The sequence below is a fragment of the Balaenoptera ricei genome, chromosome 5 (assembly GCF_028023285.1).
Source record: "Balaenoptera ricei isolate mBalRic1 chromosome 5, mBalRic1.hap2, whole genome shotgun sequence".
NCBI classification, from domain to species: Eukaryota; Metazoa; Chordata; class Mammalia; order Artiodactyla; family Balaenopteridae; genus Balaenoptera; species Balaenoptera ricei.
The window spans coordinates 68858611-68875421 of NC_082643.1; the positions used below are offsets into that span (position 1 = coordinate 68858611).

The window sequence follows — 16811 nt, forward strand, 5'->3', positions numbered from 1 at the left end:
CATTGTGGTGGCTTCTCTTGTTGCAGGGCACGGGCTCTAGGCATGCAGGCTTCAGTAGTTGTGGTCCACGGGCTCAGTAGTTATGGCTAGCGGGCTCTCGAACACAGGCTCAGTAGTTGTGGCACATGGGCTTAGTTGCTCTGCGGCATGTGGGGTCTTCCCGGACCAGGGCTCGAACCCGTGTTCCCTGCATTGGCAGGTGGATTCTTAACCACTGTGCCACCAGGGGAACCCTGGCTGCTGAGATTTTTTCTTTCATGGGGATGCTATTAATTTTTAATGGGAGAAAACTAATAAAGAGACCTAAAAATAAATAAGCAAGCAAACAAACACATGGATCCAAAATTCTAACCAATCTCATTTTTCTTCTCTAAGAACAAAGATTGTAAAGAATAATAAACAAATGTTTAGGAGGAAATCTTGTTTGTTTTCACCCTCCATATGTTTGGCCTGGTCCAAAGCAGCTGGCGTGGCGTTGTTTACCCACGATGTGTGCGTGACTTTGGTTGGCTTCATGTCCTGGGCTCTGCAATTCTAAAATTAATACAAGGCTAGCTGGAAACTTCCCCTCTTTCAATGCTGTAGAGGCAGAGATTCGAGTTCTTTGATTTGTTTGATTAGTCCTTCCTTGCATTTAATTTAAGAGATAACTCTTTGTCTTATTTAGGGGTCAAATTCACTGAGATGCTGAGTTTGCTCTTTATCAATATGGTAAATAGAAACAGAAATGTCCCACCCTGTAAGGTTTAGCTGGCCCATTCTCCTGCCTCCAAGTACTTAACACTAACTTCTACCAATAATATGCCAATATGTGTTACCATTCCCTTGGTCAAGCTGTCGATTTTCTTATTTAAAGGAAATTCGTGAAGTCATTAAGCTCAGAAAATGATACTCTGAGATGTTTTCCCAACTCTTTGCCAACTGCCATTTGTATTTGGCTTTTGATGAATTATGATGTTCCATATACACTAGCTGGGAAGCTTTTAAACTTATTTAACAGTAAAAAGACTTGGATGGTTGAAAATTAGATAGATAGATAGATAGATAGATAGGAAGAATATATCTCTATGATATATACCTATGTATGTCTATATGATATATATATAGTCTATGAAGAATAAAGTAGGAAGTTGCTGAAGAAGGTGGAGAGACCCTTAGACAGCACAAGTAAAGTGTAAAACCTGTGAAAGAAGAGCTACATGGAAGGAGGATTGAGTAGGAAGAGCTTCAGCCTACAGTGAGGTCCAGAGAAAGTCTCTGCCAGGCTGATGAGGAGGCTTGAGCAATGGCAGCCCATTAGAGGATCCCACGTTGGGCAGGAAAGCCCAGTTCCAGTGCCCCCCACTGCTCAGTCATTGGCAGGGAGTGGCCCGGGCAGCGTGGCCTTGGTGTGAACGCTGCCATGGATCTGATGGTGGGAGCAGGGGGTTGTTGGTACACAGCGCTCCCCATGGCAGGTTCTCTTGAGGGAGATCTGAACAGTGCAATGTATGGGTCTGCTAGGGCTGCTATAACAAATACCACAGGCTGGGGGGCTGGTACAACTGAAATTTATTTCCTCCTAGTTCTGGAGGCTAGAAGTCAGAGATCAAGGTGTCAGCAGGGTTGGTTTCTTCTGAGGGCCACGAGGGAAGGATGTGTGGCAGGCCTCTCTCGTCGGCTTGTAATGGCATCTTCTCCCTGTGTCCCCACGTTGTCTTTCTCTGTGTGTTTCTGTGATCACAGTTCCCCTTTTAGTGAGGACTCTAGTCACTGGATTAGGGCCCATATTGGATGATGACTTCATTTTAACTCAGTTACCTCTGCAAAGACGCTGTCTCTAAGTATGGTCACATTCTGAGATACTGAGGATTAGGACTTCAACACTTGAATGGTGGAGGGGGGAACACAATGCAACCACAACGTGCACCTCCATGCGACCACGATCCACCCCTTACACCACAAAGCTCTGCTTCTCCACACTGGTTCAGGAAGCAGCTCCTCCACATTTCCCACTGGCCTCTCTTCCTGAGGGAAAACTGAGAAGAGGGAGGTTAGCAGGACAAACCACGGCTCCTTTGGCTGCAGTGGTCTCAGGGCAGCAACAGTTACTCCGCCTCTCCCTCCACCACTATCCATCCTAAACTAACCCCCTCCCAGCAATCACCTCAGCCATTATTGGCGGCTCACCAGATGGTGTGAAGTTTGCCATGCTAATCCCCTACTAATTTACCTGCAGTGAGATTACCATTGAGGGCAGTACAATCTGAAGCAAACATTTTTTTGTTTGCCATCAAAACTGCTTTCAAGATTTCATTCCCTTAAATAATATCCTTTCTCAGAACATCAGAGAATAAGGATCCTGTTTTCCAGTGGAGACTAGCAGAAATTGGAGCCATTTTGAATTTTTAAACTTTCCAAATATAGATGACCATTTCTTGATGAATAATTATATAAAAATTTGAAAACTGGTCATGGTAAAAGGACAGGGCAGAATATAAGTTTCCTGGTCCATAGTAGGGACACTTCCAATTAATATTTCTGATTCCCTCTTATTTCAACAATAAGTACTTGGCCTTTGCACAGCCAGTTACGTTGGAGAGCACTTTTTAAAACCAGGATTTTCCATCACTTAAAAAATGAATTAGCTTTTTCCCTTTGTACTTGTCGCTAATGAGTCATTTTAAAATGTTGAAACTTGTCATTAATAACCTTTCCTGTGTTTGTAGCAAAAAGAGTAGAATCAAGCAGGAGTTCCATGATTATTTACGGAAGCTGTGCTCTGGATTCTTCTTTCAAGATTTCTTAGTTCTGTTTAAAATACAATTTTAAAGTACCTGGGTTACAATTATTAAATTTTCTGGGAGGCAGCATAACGGAGTAATGTTTTAGTTCAGTTGCTTTCAGCTGCAAGTAACAGAATACCTCCACTGAGGGTGGTTTTAAACAGAAAGGAATTTAGTAATCTCACAAAACAAGAATTTGAGAGGTAGACGGGCAAGGACAGGGTTGGATCAGCAGATCAGCAGCATCCTTAAGGATGGAAGCTGTTTTCCTCTCTCCACTCTGACATCTTCAAGGTCGGCAGCATAGGTGCAAAAAGGCTGCCACATTCTAGGCAACACATTTATACCCCACAATATCTGGAAGAGAGAGACAATGAAAAAGAGAGAGAAACAGAGATTTCTTTCCAGGCATCTTCTTTTATTAGGAGGGAAAGCCTTCCCCAGAAGTTCCCTCAGCTGACATCTCCTAAGGTCCCATTCGTCAATACTGGATCACACGTTCTAGCTGCAAGGGAGGCAGGAAGGGACCACATCTCCAGCCTCTTCCAGGAAGGAAGGATGGCAGCCAACAGGTTGACCATGCCGAAGTTGATGTGATCGGAACCTCTGGGAGAATGCCGGTTCTTCCACTTAATACCACTATAAACTTGAACAAGTTATTGATACTTAGTTACTCAGTGCCTTAGTTCCTTCCTCTGCTGTGTGAAGTAAATTCAATGATACATGTAAAGCCCTTTGAGAAAAACAAATATCGTATCTTAATGCATATATGTGGAATCTAGAAAACTGGTACAGATGAACCAATTTGTAGGTCAGGAATAGAGACATAGACATAGAGAACGGACATGTGGACACAGGGGTGGGGGTGGCAAGGGGAGGGTGGGACGAATTGGGAGATTAGGTTTGACATAAATACACTACCATGTGTAAAATAGCTAGCTAGTGGGAACCTGCTGTATAGCACAGGGAGCTTAGCTCCGTGCTCTGTGACGACCTAGATGGGTAGGATGGGGGGTGAGGGGTGGGAGGGAGGTCCAAGAGGGAGGGGATATAGGTATACATATAGCTGACTCACTTCATTGTATAGCAGAAACTAACACAATATTGTAAAGCAATTTTACTCCAATAATAATAATTTAAAAAGCCCTTTATAGTATCTGCCATATGCTGCCTATTAGGCATCATGGCTATTTGCTAGAATCACAGAGGGTCTCCTGGGGCCTGGGGTTCATCCAGATGCTCTGCCTGAAAATTTGACAGACATGTCGGATTTAAGCTGCTGTAATGTTAAATTTTTATAGGACCCTAACCACGATGGCTGTCTTTAATTCTTCAGACTTAATGCTTAATATTGTCATATATTTTTAAAAGCTTTTAGTTGGCAGCCTTGTCTATTAAACTTATTTCCAAAAAAAGCCCTCAGAGACGGAAAAAGTGTCTTTGGGTCCTATGGGAGGTGCCAACCTCCTCCAAGATTCCGTCTACTCCTCTCTCACGTTGCTCCTGCGTCTGACTCCTTGGTCTGTTCTCACTACAGCTTAAAGCAAGTACTAGTTTCACACAGTCCTATACCTCATCTCAGCTCTGTTTCCCAATCTCCTGGCTTCAAACTAGGGCAAATTCAGGAAGAGGACGGAAAGTAGCTATTAGGATTTTCCTTTAAAATTTGATACACTGTTAAGTGGGATGGAAATTGGCATTCTGAAGTGCAATTTGACACGTGAAATATTTAAATACATAATTCTCTTGACCCAGCAATTCCACTTCTGTGAACGTAAGCAAGAAATAAAGTTCATAAAGCATTGCTTGCCTTAGCTAAAAATTTTTAACAGCCTAAATGTCCATTAATAGTAAATATGTTAAATAACTGTGGCATTTCCATACTATGAAATTTCTATATTGGAACATTTTTTAAAACATGAGGGAGATCTTTATGTACTGACATGAAAGGATGCTTACCGTATATTGTTGAGTTTAAAAACAACAGAATACGGACTGTTGTTTATCATATTGTATCAGTTTTCTACTGCTGTTTAACAAACCATCCCAAAAGCTATAGTGCCTTAAAGCAACAATATTTATTCATGATTCTGTGATTTGGCAATTTGAGTTGGGCTCAGCTAGGACAGCTTGTCTCTGCCGTATGTGGTGTTGGCTGTTCTCACTCATATATCTGAGGCCTAAGCAGAGGTGACGGGGACAGGGCCCTCCACCTGGCCCCTCTCTCCTCCTGTTCTCTCATCCCCAAGGAGGCTAGTCCGGGCTGTTCACATAGCAGCAGCACTCCAAGAGGGTGAGAGCAGAAAAAGGAAATCTGGTAGCTTGCCTCAGGACCCTGACAATGTTATTTCCCCCAGTTTCTATTGGTCAAAGCAAGTTGCAAAGCTAGACCAGAATAAAGGAGTGGAGAAATAGACTTCACCTCTTAATGGGAGTTGCTGTCTCAAAGCTGTCATCCTGAATGCCCCCTGGTCATCCTCACTTCCTGAGATCCATGCCTCTGTATAGTCCCTCCCTTATTGAACCTGGACCAGCTGTGTGATAACAGAGCTTCTGAGGCTAGATCATACCACACCTTGCACCTTCCACCTTGCTCTCTTGGACCTCTCCCTATAGAGGAAGTCAGATGCTATTTCATGAGGAAATTCAAGCAGCCCGTGAAGAGGCCCACATGAAGAGGAAATGAGGCCTCCTGCCAACAGCCGGCACCAATATGTCAGCTGTGGGAGTGAGCCATGGTGGAAGCGAATCTTCCAGCCCCAGTCAGATCTTCAAACAACTGCAGCCCCAGCCAACACGTGACTACAACCTCACGAGAACCCCCAACCCCCCCGGAACCTGGAATCACTTGGTCAAACCTCTCCCTAATTCCTGGTCCATAGAAGCTGAGAGATAGTAAATGGTTAGTGTTCTTTTAAGCCACAAAATATTAGAGTGATTTGTTACACAGCGTTAGATAATAAGAGATGCAAATAATTTATGACCTCTGTGTGTGTGTGTGGGTGTGGGTGTGTACACACACATAAATATACACATATACAACACAAAGATAAATATTATCTCTCTATCTATCTATCTAATGATTATCCCTAGAGACTGGGAATAAGGGTGTGTGTGTGTGTACACACATAAATATACACATATACATACACAAAGATAAATATTGTCTGTCTATCTATCTATCTATCTATCTATCTATCTATCTAATGATTATCCCTAGAGGCTGGGAACAAGTGAGTGTGTGTTTGTGTGTGTTGTTGATGTCAGGCACTAAGAGGCAGAAAGACATATTTTTTAGTTGAGGCCCTTTTTTCTTCAGACTTGTTTTGAGTTTTTTCCCTAAGAATGTTTTACTTCTATAATTTTTTAAACAAAAATAATTTCTCTTGATATTCAAAGCATTTGTATGTACACATGAATATGAGTAACTGGGCTGGGGAAAGAGGTACAAATCCATTTAAGAGTCTTCAGCGGCCCTCTGGCACGATTGTTCTGGACATTTCAGTTCTAATAACTGTGCCGCATGCCCCCAGAACATCAGCACAGGCTTGGTGTACCGAGATGAAGGCTCTCTGACCAAGGATAGCATCGAGACTACAGTAATAAGGCAACAACAATGAGATTTAAGCATTCGTTTTCTTTTTAAATGAGGTTTTCCCGAAAAGACAACATCCAACCTAGTCACTGAAATGCAATTAGTACATACAGCTGGATCAAGTTTAGAACACTAAGAATCTGTTTGAAAAAACAAACACAAAATGGGGTCCAGCTGTCTGAACCAGTTTAGAGAACGTCACATTTGAAGACAGAATGCGTTTATATGTTTTCCAATCGCTTTTTCATTGCAATGTGGTTTTAAAAATCAACCGACCCAATCACTTCATCAGTGCAGTTGACCAGGCCTTTTCAAAATAAGGAATCTAAAGCCTTTTGTCCCCTGAAAATAGAGATAAGTGTCATAGGATCTTGGGATTTTTTTTTCCTAAAGTCTGAGATAACTCCACAAATTCCTTTCTGGATTGTAAGAAATCTGAGTTCCCCTTACATTATTATCTTCATTCATAATAGTTATTATTGTGATATTTATTTATTATTTATTAAGTATTTACAGTATCCTCAGGGCTGGAAACAAAATTCTAGAGGAGACTATAGTCTTTGCCTAATAGATTACAGTTTGGTCCTCTTCTCTATGACTGTCCCAGAATGTACAATATTTAGTCTCATGGCATATCACACAGTCCTGAAAGAGGCAGTTTCACCTCAAAGGGAAATATCCTTAACTTTAAAAAAAAAAAAAAAAAAAAAAGCATCTAATAAGAAACTAACAGAACACTGTAAATCAACTATACTTCAATAAAAAAATTAAAAATTTAAAGCTTAAAGAAATATATATGTAAAGACATCTTTCATGGAGCTCATAAGCGGACTGCTCAGAATTTCTAATATTTGTGACTTAGTGGAAGAGTTCAAATCTATGTGTTCTTCCTACTCTGATTAAAAACTTACAGACATTGCAAAGAAAACTGGATTTTTTTTTGGTGTAACAACTCGTTTTATTTTTCTTTATTGCCCAACCTCTGCCCCCAAATCCCCTTCAAGACAGTAATCTGGGGCACCTAATGTGTATAAATATGAAAAAGACAGCCTTTCCCCAGAGATTGCAAACAGTTTTCCCAGGAACCTGTTAGGAGAAACTGCAGCCCCTGAGAATTAATTTGGGGTTCCTGGCATGCAGGTTTGAGAGCTGGATATCTGATTTGTGTGCCCAGCACCAAGACTCACTGTGGTTTTGAGCAATCCCCTACATCCTTCTAGGCCTTTTCCCTTCAATGACATGATACCGATTTGTGAGCAAAGCATTGTAAACCTATTATTACATGGATGACGAAAGTGTAGAACAGAAATCCTAGGTATGGAGATGGGACGCATGGCTGTGTGCATTTGTTTGGGTTGACTCAAGGGCAAAGCCGCTTTTTTTTTTTTTTTTTTCCTCTTTTTTGGCTGTGTTGGGTCTTCGTTGCTGCGCGCGGGCTTTCTCTAGTTGCCGGGAGCAGGACTACTCTTTTTTGAGGTGCACGGGCTTCTCACTGAGGTGGCTTCTCTTGTTGCAGAGCAAGGGCTCTAGGCGCTCGGGCTTCAGTAGTTGTGGCACACGGGCTTCAGTAGTTGTGGCTTGTGGGCTCTAGAGCGCAGGCTCAGTAGTTGTGGTGCACGGGCTTAATTGCTCCGCGGCATGTGGGATCTTCCCGGACCAGGGCTCGAACCCATGTCCCCTGCATTGGCAGGCGGATTCTTAACCACTGCGCCACCAGGGAAGTCCCCAAAGCCGCTTAATATAAAATTCCTCAGGGAGTTTTCCTGGGTTTTGTTGAAAAATCTAGGCTACAGAAAGACTTCATTTTACCTCTGGTATCGGAGACAAGGCAAACACCTGATTTACACACTTTCTAACTCCAGTGTGAGATTTATTTTCGTGTGCATTTTATACATAGGTATAGAAAAGATGTTTATGAAAGAAACAAGTTAAAATACAAACACAAATTACCGACGTTGGGGGGAAGCGGATGTCTCCTTCTGGTTGAGGACAGAAATCTAGAGCAAGGGGGACTCTTAATACAGCATCTGCGTTCTAAGGAGCTGGACGGAGACCAATGCAGAGCTTCCTGCCACCTTTCCTGAACTATAAGACCCACGAGAGTCTGACTCCTCTAACCAGTGAGGGGGAAGAAAATTGAAGCAAGAAAGCAGAGGCTGGTGTCCTCAGGCCTGGCGTCCCCACATGGCCTGCCTATAACGGGGAGACAAGGGCCACACAGGCACGCCCTCCCTTCATCCGAGACTCACCAGACAAAAGCCAAGAGGCAAAGGGAAAGGGGCCCTTGCTTTTCAGTGCAGCAACCCAGTACCTCGCATAGGGGGCCCAGGGAAGGACCTGCTCACCCTGTTTCACCAATCAGATTGGTCATTACTTCTCCTCTTGGGAGCAGCAAGATGGGAGCTAGGGAGGTGGCTGGAAGTGACGTCCCAGATTGCTCCTTCCTGGGGAATGAGCAGGAAGTTCCTTCAGAAATATGGACAGGAAAATAAATGTTTCCGGGCTGTGCCTCAACCCAAATAAACACAACGCCTGTGTGAGTAAATTATCTCATGGGCCTCCCCAATGCCATCCAACACATGCTCACTAGGAACCAAATTAAGATGAGCAGTCAGGGAGGACGTAGCTGGTGATGAGTCACCATATATTTGACGATTCATATGAAACACAAAACGGGCCGCTCCCGCTTAGAAAGAATTTTTGTTCTGAGAGGTCTGGTTTTTCATTTTGGGGGGTTTTTTGGTATGTTGGCTGTTAGAATTTGGAACGCATTTTCCCCTATAAACTGATGTTCTAAATCTAAATGGTGTTTGGTTTCCCAAAGCTCGTCCCCCAAAGTTTTTATAGCAGTACAGTCTCTGCTCTGCCTTAACTGTTTTCGTGGGGAACGAATTACAAAATCCAACACGGAAAGTCAGAAATACATCAGTCCTGGGTCCATAGCAGTCCGTCCCCCTCTCCTCCCCCCACGTTTCCCTGGGCTGCGGGGTGGAACTCCCAGAAGCAATAGCAAGTGGTTCCTTGGAAGGGAGACCTTGGTTAGATTCTCTAAGACCACAGTTATTTGCTAATTCTCTACATCTACACAGGGAAAACTATATCTGCCTATGAATAAGGACAAGTAAGTACCTCTCGACAACTATTTAAGAAACTCTTCCTTAAGTGATCTGAATTGAGAGAAAAACAATTTTTTTTCAATTACTCATTCCTTCATTCAACTTAAAAAAAAACCAGGAACCTGGTAGGTACCAGGCCCTGGACACGTAGCTGCGAACAAAATAGACACAGTTCCTGCTTTCATGGAAGGAAACCTAGCTGTAGGTGGAGGGGTGGGTGTGGGAGGGTAAATTATATAAGTTCTATATTAAGCAAATAGGCAAATAAATAATATACTTACAGATCACATCAAGTACTACAAAGGAAATGGGTGTGGGGGGAATATGTCTCTAGGAAATGACATTTGAGCTGAGACCTGAAAGATGAGAAAGAGGCAGGAAGAGAGTGAGTTTGTATGCTTTTGGCAGGGGAGCTAAGGATGGGGGGTGGAGATCAGTACAAGCCAGCCCAGGAATAGCAAAGCTGTGAGATGGAGAAAAGCTGGGAGTGTTCAAGAAACTGAAGCCAAGCTAGTGTCACCGAGGTAACATTGGCGAGGTGAGCGGGGATCAAATTATGCCAAGGCTAGCAGGCCAAGTCGGGGATTTTATATTTCCTCCTTATTGCACTAGAAAGCCTTGAGGCTTTTAGATAGGCTAATGGCATCATCTGAATTGCTTTTGAAAAAGTCTGCTCTGGCTGGAATGTGGAGTACAGATTTGGTAGACAGCTCAGTAATCCAGGTGAGAGTTGAAGGTGGGTCGGCAATTGTGGTAGTGGAAATAGAAGCAGTGGTTGCAGTTGATGTCAGTTTTGGAGGTGGAATTGTCAGAACGGACTCATGGATTGGCTGTGCCACTGGAGGGAGAGGCTGCAGCGTTGCTTCTATTTCCACTACAATTGCCGACCCACCTTCAGCTCTCACCTGGATTACTGAGTTGTCTCCTAGCTGGTGTTTGAAAGGACCATTGGCTGACATGGAAACAAGAAGAGATGAAGCGTTGCTTTCGAATGGGTGGAGTTGGAGATGGTAGTGAGACTCTGAGAACACGGTCGGAAACTCAGAAAAGAGGTCTGAGCCAGAGATACAAATATGGGAGTTGTTGGCATGGGAGATGGGATTTAAAGCCTCTGGGTGGAGCTTCGGACTCCTCACTGCCTCTCCCATTTGTGGGCACGGGTGGGCAAACTATCAGTTATGTGCTTAGACGAGGAAAAGAAAAGCAATCCATAATGGTTTAAGGAAACCATTTTCTACCTCCTATTTTGATAAATCCATGTTCACCCTAAGCATCTTATAAGAGTAAAAACAAGCCTGAGAGAAAGCTTGCTCAGGTTCTGATTTCTTGATCACAGAATACTGAAATATGGGGGGGGGGGGGAGCGATAAATTAGGAATTTGGGAGTAACATATACACACTACTATGTATAAAATAAACAACAAGGGCCTATTGTATAGCACAGGAACTATACTTAATATTTTGTAATAACCTATATGGGAAAAGTATCTGAAAAAGTATATATATATATATGAATATATATATATATATAACTGAATCACTTTGCTGTAAAACTATCACCTGAAACTAAAACAACTATACTTCAATAAAAAATGAAATAAAAATAATACTGAAATAGCTCCTCTAGCATTTTACATAACTCAGATTTAATATCCCTCCTTCAAAATGCACCCAAAATGAGGACATTTTCTCTGCATATAACTGGGCATGTTACTTTTGTGGGACACTCTAAAAACGGGCAATTTTTCCTTGCATGGCAAAGTTGCATTTGCTTTCCCATGATGATTAAAATACATGAGGATTTAAATTTCATCTAGAGGTTTCTGCTGAGTTGGAGCCTGTCATTCATCTGGAACATCCCACACCACATGGAAAGGACATTCTAAAGCCATGGAGTTTGAGTAGACCCAGGTCCCCATGCTGTGAGCTGCCAGGGAGTGAGTAATTCTGGCTTTGGAAAGGGCATATTTGTAAAGCTAAATTAATACGTCCTGTTTTTCATCTGTGACTTCTCTCTGTTTCCAATAGTCAGCTGTCTTGGTTACATGACCATGCAAAAAAAGTTTTTTGGAGGTTTGTGTGTTTATTGTTTATCCCAGAATGGACTCAAATCTTGGAACCAGTTCAATCAGTACTGATCTAGATGCTCAAAGGAGAGGAAGGAGAAATAAAATCCATCTACCTTACTTACCTTTCTTAACGGAGACCCCCAAAGTGTCTGACCGTTCCCAAATCTACTGTCTTTATCCCCTGCTGGTGAAAAGCTGTGAAGCAGATGAGGAACATGAAAGCCTTCATTACATCAGGTCCTTTCCAATATTTTGGTTTTCATTTCATGCGATAAGGTTGAAAGGCCCATTTGACTGTTATAAATTGCCTCTTCTCATCAAAGAACTCCAAGACCAGATTCTATAAACATATCTGGACACTGTGTTTAGTTGTAAACCACTGGGGAAGAAAAATGAAATGACATCTAAACTAAATGCCCGGCCCCTTTCCAGTCTTCTTTTTTTTATTGCCATAAATCCAGTAAATAAGTCTTTAGTTTCTGTTGAGAATGAAAAGCTGACCAGCCTCAAGTTTAAAGGCGTATGTGGACCCAGAGCAAAGTACCCCCAAGCTCCACCAAACCAAATGCAAACGTCCCAAGGGCAAGCAGCTGCCCTGATGTTGCAAGTCATGTATTTACAAAAATGGACAATTTGGACTTTGCTGGGAGGCATCTCCCTGTCTCCTAATAAAAGGTTTTACTTTCATTTGACCAGCGGCCAGCTGCCCCGGGTAACTGCACAGGAGAGCTACATGCTAACAGTTGGAAGTAAAGATGAGGCGAAAAAAAAAAAAAAAGTTGCAGTAGGACCTGAGGACTGAAAATACACATGCTGATTTCTTCTCATCAAGCAGAAGTTTCCAGGCTGGAACTTAGAATCGTTCTTCCCCTGGATTATTGATTAAAAGAAGCCTGTAACTGTTAGGCTGCTAAAGTCAAAAAGACAAATTTGTGATCAGGCCATAACTGAAGCGCACACAGAGGCCAAGAGATTTACAGAGCACTTCCTGTGGGTAAATCAGAATCACAGTGGAGAGCCGGGTGACAGCAGTCAGCAGTAGCCCCTTGTATTAAAGAGAAGAGAAGGCTCTGGGCTAGGTGTGTCCTATGTACAAGTTACATAAAGGTAGCACCAATTCATAACTCCAGGGAAAGACCACTTAACTAAACAATGAGCCATGTTTCTGTTTAGAATTCTATTCCCAGACCTAAGAGTTTATTTAAGCAACTCTTTGGCCATCACTGGAGCTGTCAGTCCACAGAAGTGCTTAAGCTGACTGTTGGGAAAAGCAAGGCTCAGAAGAGCATCCTTCCAGAAAGGCAATTTCTACATTTTTAACTAGCCGGGTCGCTTTGCAGGAGTGACTTAATCTCTCTAATCTTCATTTTCTTCATCTACAAAATGGGAATGAGAATGACAGTATTATGTCAAGAATTATATGAACTAACACAGGTGAGGTCATTAGCCCAGGACCTGGTGGACAGTAAGTTCTCAATAAATGCTAGGGACGATGATGCTGCCGATGATGACCGTGACATTGAAGAGTAAGTAGAAGAAATCTTTATGTAAACAATAATCCTGCATCTTTAGAGGATACCTTTATTTCTTTTTAACATCTTTATTGGAGTATAATTGCTTTACAATGGTGTGTTAGTTTCTGCTTTATAACAAAGTGAATCAGTTATACATATACATATGTTCCCATATCTCTTCCCTCTTGCATCTCCCTCCCTCCCACCCTCCCTATCCCACCCCTCTAGGTGGTCACAAAGCACCGAGCTGATCTCCCTGTGCTATGCGGCTGCTTCCCACTAGCTAGCTATTTTACATTTGGTAGTGTATATATGTCCATGTCACTCTCTCACTTTGTCACAGCTTACCCTTTCCCCACCCTATGACCTCAAGTCCATTCTCTAGTAGGTCTATGTCTTTATTCCCGTCTTACCCCTAGGTTCTTCATGAGCTTTTTTTTTTTTCTTAGATTCCATATATATGTGTTAGCATACTGTATTTGTTTTTCTCTTTCTGACTTACTTCACTCTGTATGACAGACTCTAAGTCCATCCACCTCACTACAAATATCTCAATTTCGTTTCTTTTTATGGCTGAGTAATATTCCATTGTATATATGTACCACATCTTCTTTATCCATTCATCCGATGATGGACACTTAGGTTGCTTCCATGTCCTGGCTATTGTAAATAGAGCTGCAATGAACATTTTGGTACATGACTTTTTTTGAATTATGGTTTTCTCAGGGTATATGCCCAGTAGTGGGATGGCTGGGTCGTATGGTAGTTCTATTTTTAGTTTTTTAAGGAATAGGGGATATCTTTAAAAGTCTTATCTGTATCTTTAAAAGTCTTAGCTAGCGTCAGCCGTAAACTTGCTCCTTCTTTTCCTTTGTCTACAAATGTTTGCCAGTGTTCGGTTACGAGAGAGGCTGCCTATGGAAAACCTTTGAAAGATTTGGCAAGACATTGGAGCGGTCAGGATTGCTTGATTTGTCCGATACAGATCTCACACTTCTGATATAAATGCACACTTCTTTACATATATAAAAATTAAAAGATGTCTGGGACTCTGAGGTCCATCCCGGCAGCAGCCAGCTCCTGCCTCTTTAGGAAGTGGTCCCAGCACGATGATGTCCCAGTCTGGTGAGGACATGGAGGGGCAGTGACCCTGTGTTTATTTCCTTGTTAATTTCCCTTCCCTGGCTCCAAGCTCATTTTCCCATTGCCTGCAGGAAAACAACATCCAGGGGTGCGGTAGGCCTGACTTGGCAGCCCTAAAGGTGAACAAAAGGATCCCGGCTTTGGCGAGAGCGAAAGGAAGTTGGAGGGAGCCCCGGCCCCATCCAAACCAGAGCAGACTTGTCGTCGATGCTCCTGAGTGGCTGCCCTGTGGGGGCCGCTCTCCCTGGAAGCTCCCCAGAGGCTGCTCTCAGGTTTATGCATCAGCTCTGTGCACAGCCTGCAGCAGGGCCACAGGACCAGCTGATTAACTCCAGGGCAGAGTGGTTCTCGTGCATGTCTGGAAGACGGGGCACAGGAAAGAGAAGGGAAATTTTCCTGGGCTACTGCTGAGTCAGAAAAACGCAGCTCCCAAATGGACTTTACCTGGAGGCCTCACGCGGCTGGAAACTGATCCGCAATGCGGCAAAGGTAAGAGGCCTGCCTCCTCCCGAGGGTGGTATCTCAGGCAACTGGGGAGAAGTTTGCCCCTGACTACCGCAGCCCAGCCTCCACCCAGCCCACTACACACACACACACACTCACACACACACACACACACACACACGCACACCCCAGCTTGTTGAGAAGAACCTAGGAATATCTAGTTCTGTCTTTTTCAAAGCACTCTAGAAAGGCCTCAGGACATTTGCTCTCTTTATGTTCGATTTTTTTCTGCATTCTTCATGGACACCTCTTCCTTTACTTTCAAAAATAAAAACTACGTTTTTATTTCATTTTTTACTGGCCAAAACAGGTCAGTAAAAGCGTAAGCAATCCCACTAACGGTGACTGGGTTTATATAACTTTATTCTTCATCAGTATTGAAAACACATTCACAGGTTTTGTCCCATTTCTACCGGAGAAATGGGCATTGCCGCTGCAATTTTACCCTCGGAGACACTTAGGTCCAGAGAAATCGTGCTTTGCCCAGCAGCACGTAGGGAGGTGAGTGACAGACCTCTCACCTCGTCTCCACTCCTGCCTCTTTTCAGTAGAATGGTGACTCTGCTTTCTAAACCAAATACCAGACTACACTCTCTGCCACATATTCTGGCAAACGATCTGATGAGAGGATGGGATTTTAGCAACTGGAACTCTCCTAGATAATCCAGATGTGGAGAGTCACAGTATCCAGGACTACGCCACCATGTTACGTATCCCTGTTTACTTCCATCCCTGGGCATGGATGCCAGTTCAACAAATGTCGCTAAGTGATGGCCCCAATGCCCAGCTCTGGGTCACATGTCAGGGCGTGGTGCAGACCGTATGCCCAGGAGGTGCTGAAGGAGTACAGAGCGGGGCCTGAGAGGGGAGGTAGTGTGTGAGAAGGCTCTCCACAGGAGGGGAGCTTCACACTTGGGCTTAGCATGAAGTACGGACTTGTACTGAAGGAGAGCTTTTCAGATCAACACGGCCCCCCCAGGTAGGGAGGGAGTGGGCATTTACAGCAAGACTGTGACAGCAGGGCAGGGGTTGCAGAGCACGGACCGGGGAATTAGACCACCTGGACATGAATCCTGGTTCCACCACCTACTAGCTCTATGTCCTGGGGTAACTCAGTTAACCCCTCTGACCTCAGTTTTTTGATATGTAAAATGGGAATAATGGCAGTACCTACCTCAAGGAGTTGTCTTCAGGTTTAAATGAGATAATGCATGTAAAATCTTTGCTGGCACGTAAGTGCTCAGTACATACTAACTACTTAAATACCATGTGCCTGACTCCGTGGGACATGCCGGGGATGCAGATGAAGGGAGCCCTACTCTCAATTTGATCACAGTATTGTGAGTTAGTTGTGTGCCACTAACTCTATGCAGTGTGGTAAGGGCTGTGGGACGGCAGAGGAGGGATCTGCTCAGTCGGTGAGATTTTGGATGGTTGTTCTGGGCGGCCTGTTGGAGGAGGTGGGAAGAATTTTCACAGCAGAGGCCCTGTGTGTAGGAAGGTGACATAGAACAGAGCTACACGGATTTGATTTTGAATACCAGCTTCATCTCCACCAGATGCCTAGCATAACCATGCCAGTCTGCTCAGGCTGCCATAACAAAATACCACAGCCTGCATGGCTTAAACAGCAGAAACGTATTTTGTCATAGTTCTGGAGCCTAGAAGTCCAACATCAGGGTTAGGCCACTCTCCTTGGCTTGCAGACAGCCACCTTTTTGCTGTGTCCTTGCATGGTCGTTCCTCTGTGCACCTGTACCCTCGGTGTCCCTCTGCATGTCCAAATTTTTTTTTTTCTTCTAAGGACACCAATCAGTTGGATTAGGGTCCACTCTAAGGACCTCTTTTTAACTTAATCACCTCTTTCAGGGCCCTATCTCCAAATCCAGCCACATTCTGAGATACAGGGCTTCAGCACATGCATCTGGGGGAATACAATTCAACCCATAACAATGAGCCTGTTACTAAGCCTTTCCAAGCTTGATTTCCTCATCTATAAGATGGGGACAATACTTTAAAAGGAGAACCATTGTGATGATTATAAAAAGAACACATGAGCCACCTATCCCAGTTTCTGACCCTTAGAAGGTGCCCAATAGGCAGTG

General features: G+C 43.5%; 1 protein-coding gene across 1 annotated transcript in view; it reads left to right on the forward strand.

Annotated features, from left to right (window-relative positions):
• The first annotated feature begins 14508 nt into the window (after window positions 1–14508).
• The window catches only part of LNX1 (ligand of numb-protein X 1), a 220692-nt gene continuing 218389 nt past the window's right edge, over window positions 14509–16811 (forward strand). Inside the window, exon 1 of the mRNA XM_059922988.1 lies at window positions 14509–14691. The gene's annotated coding sequence lies outside the window, so the exon portion shown is untranslated. The remainder of the gene's footprint in view (window positions 14692–16811) is intronic.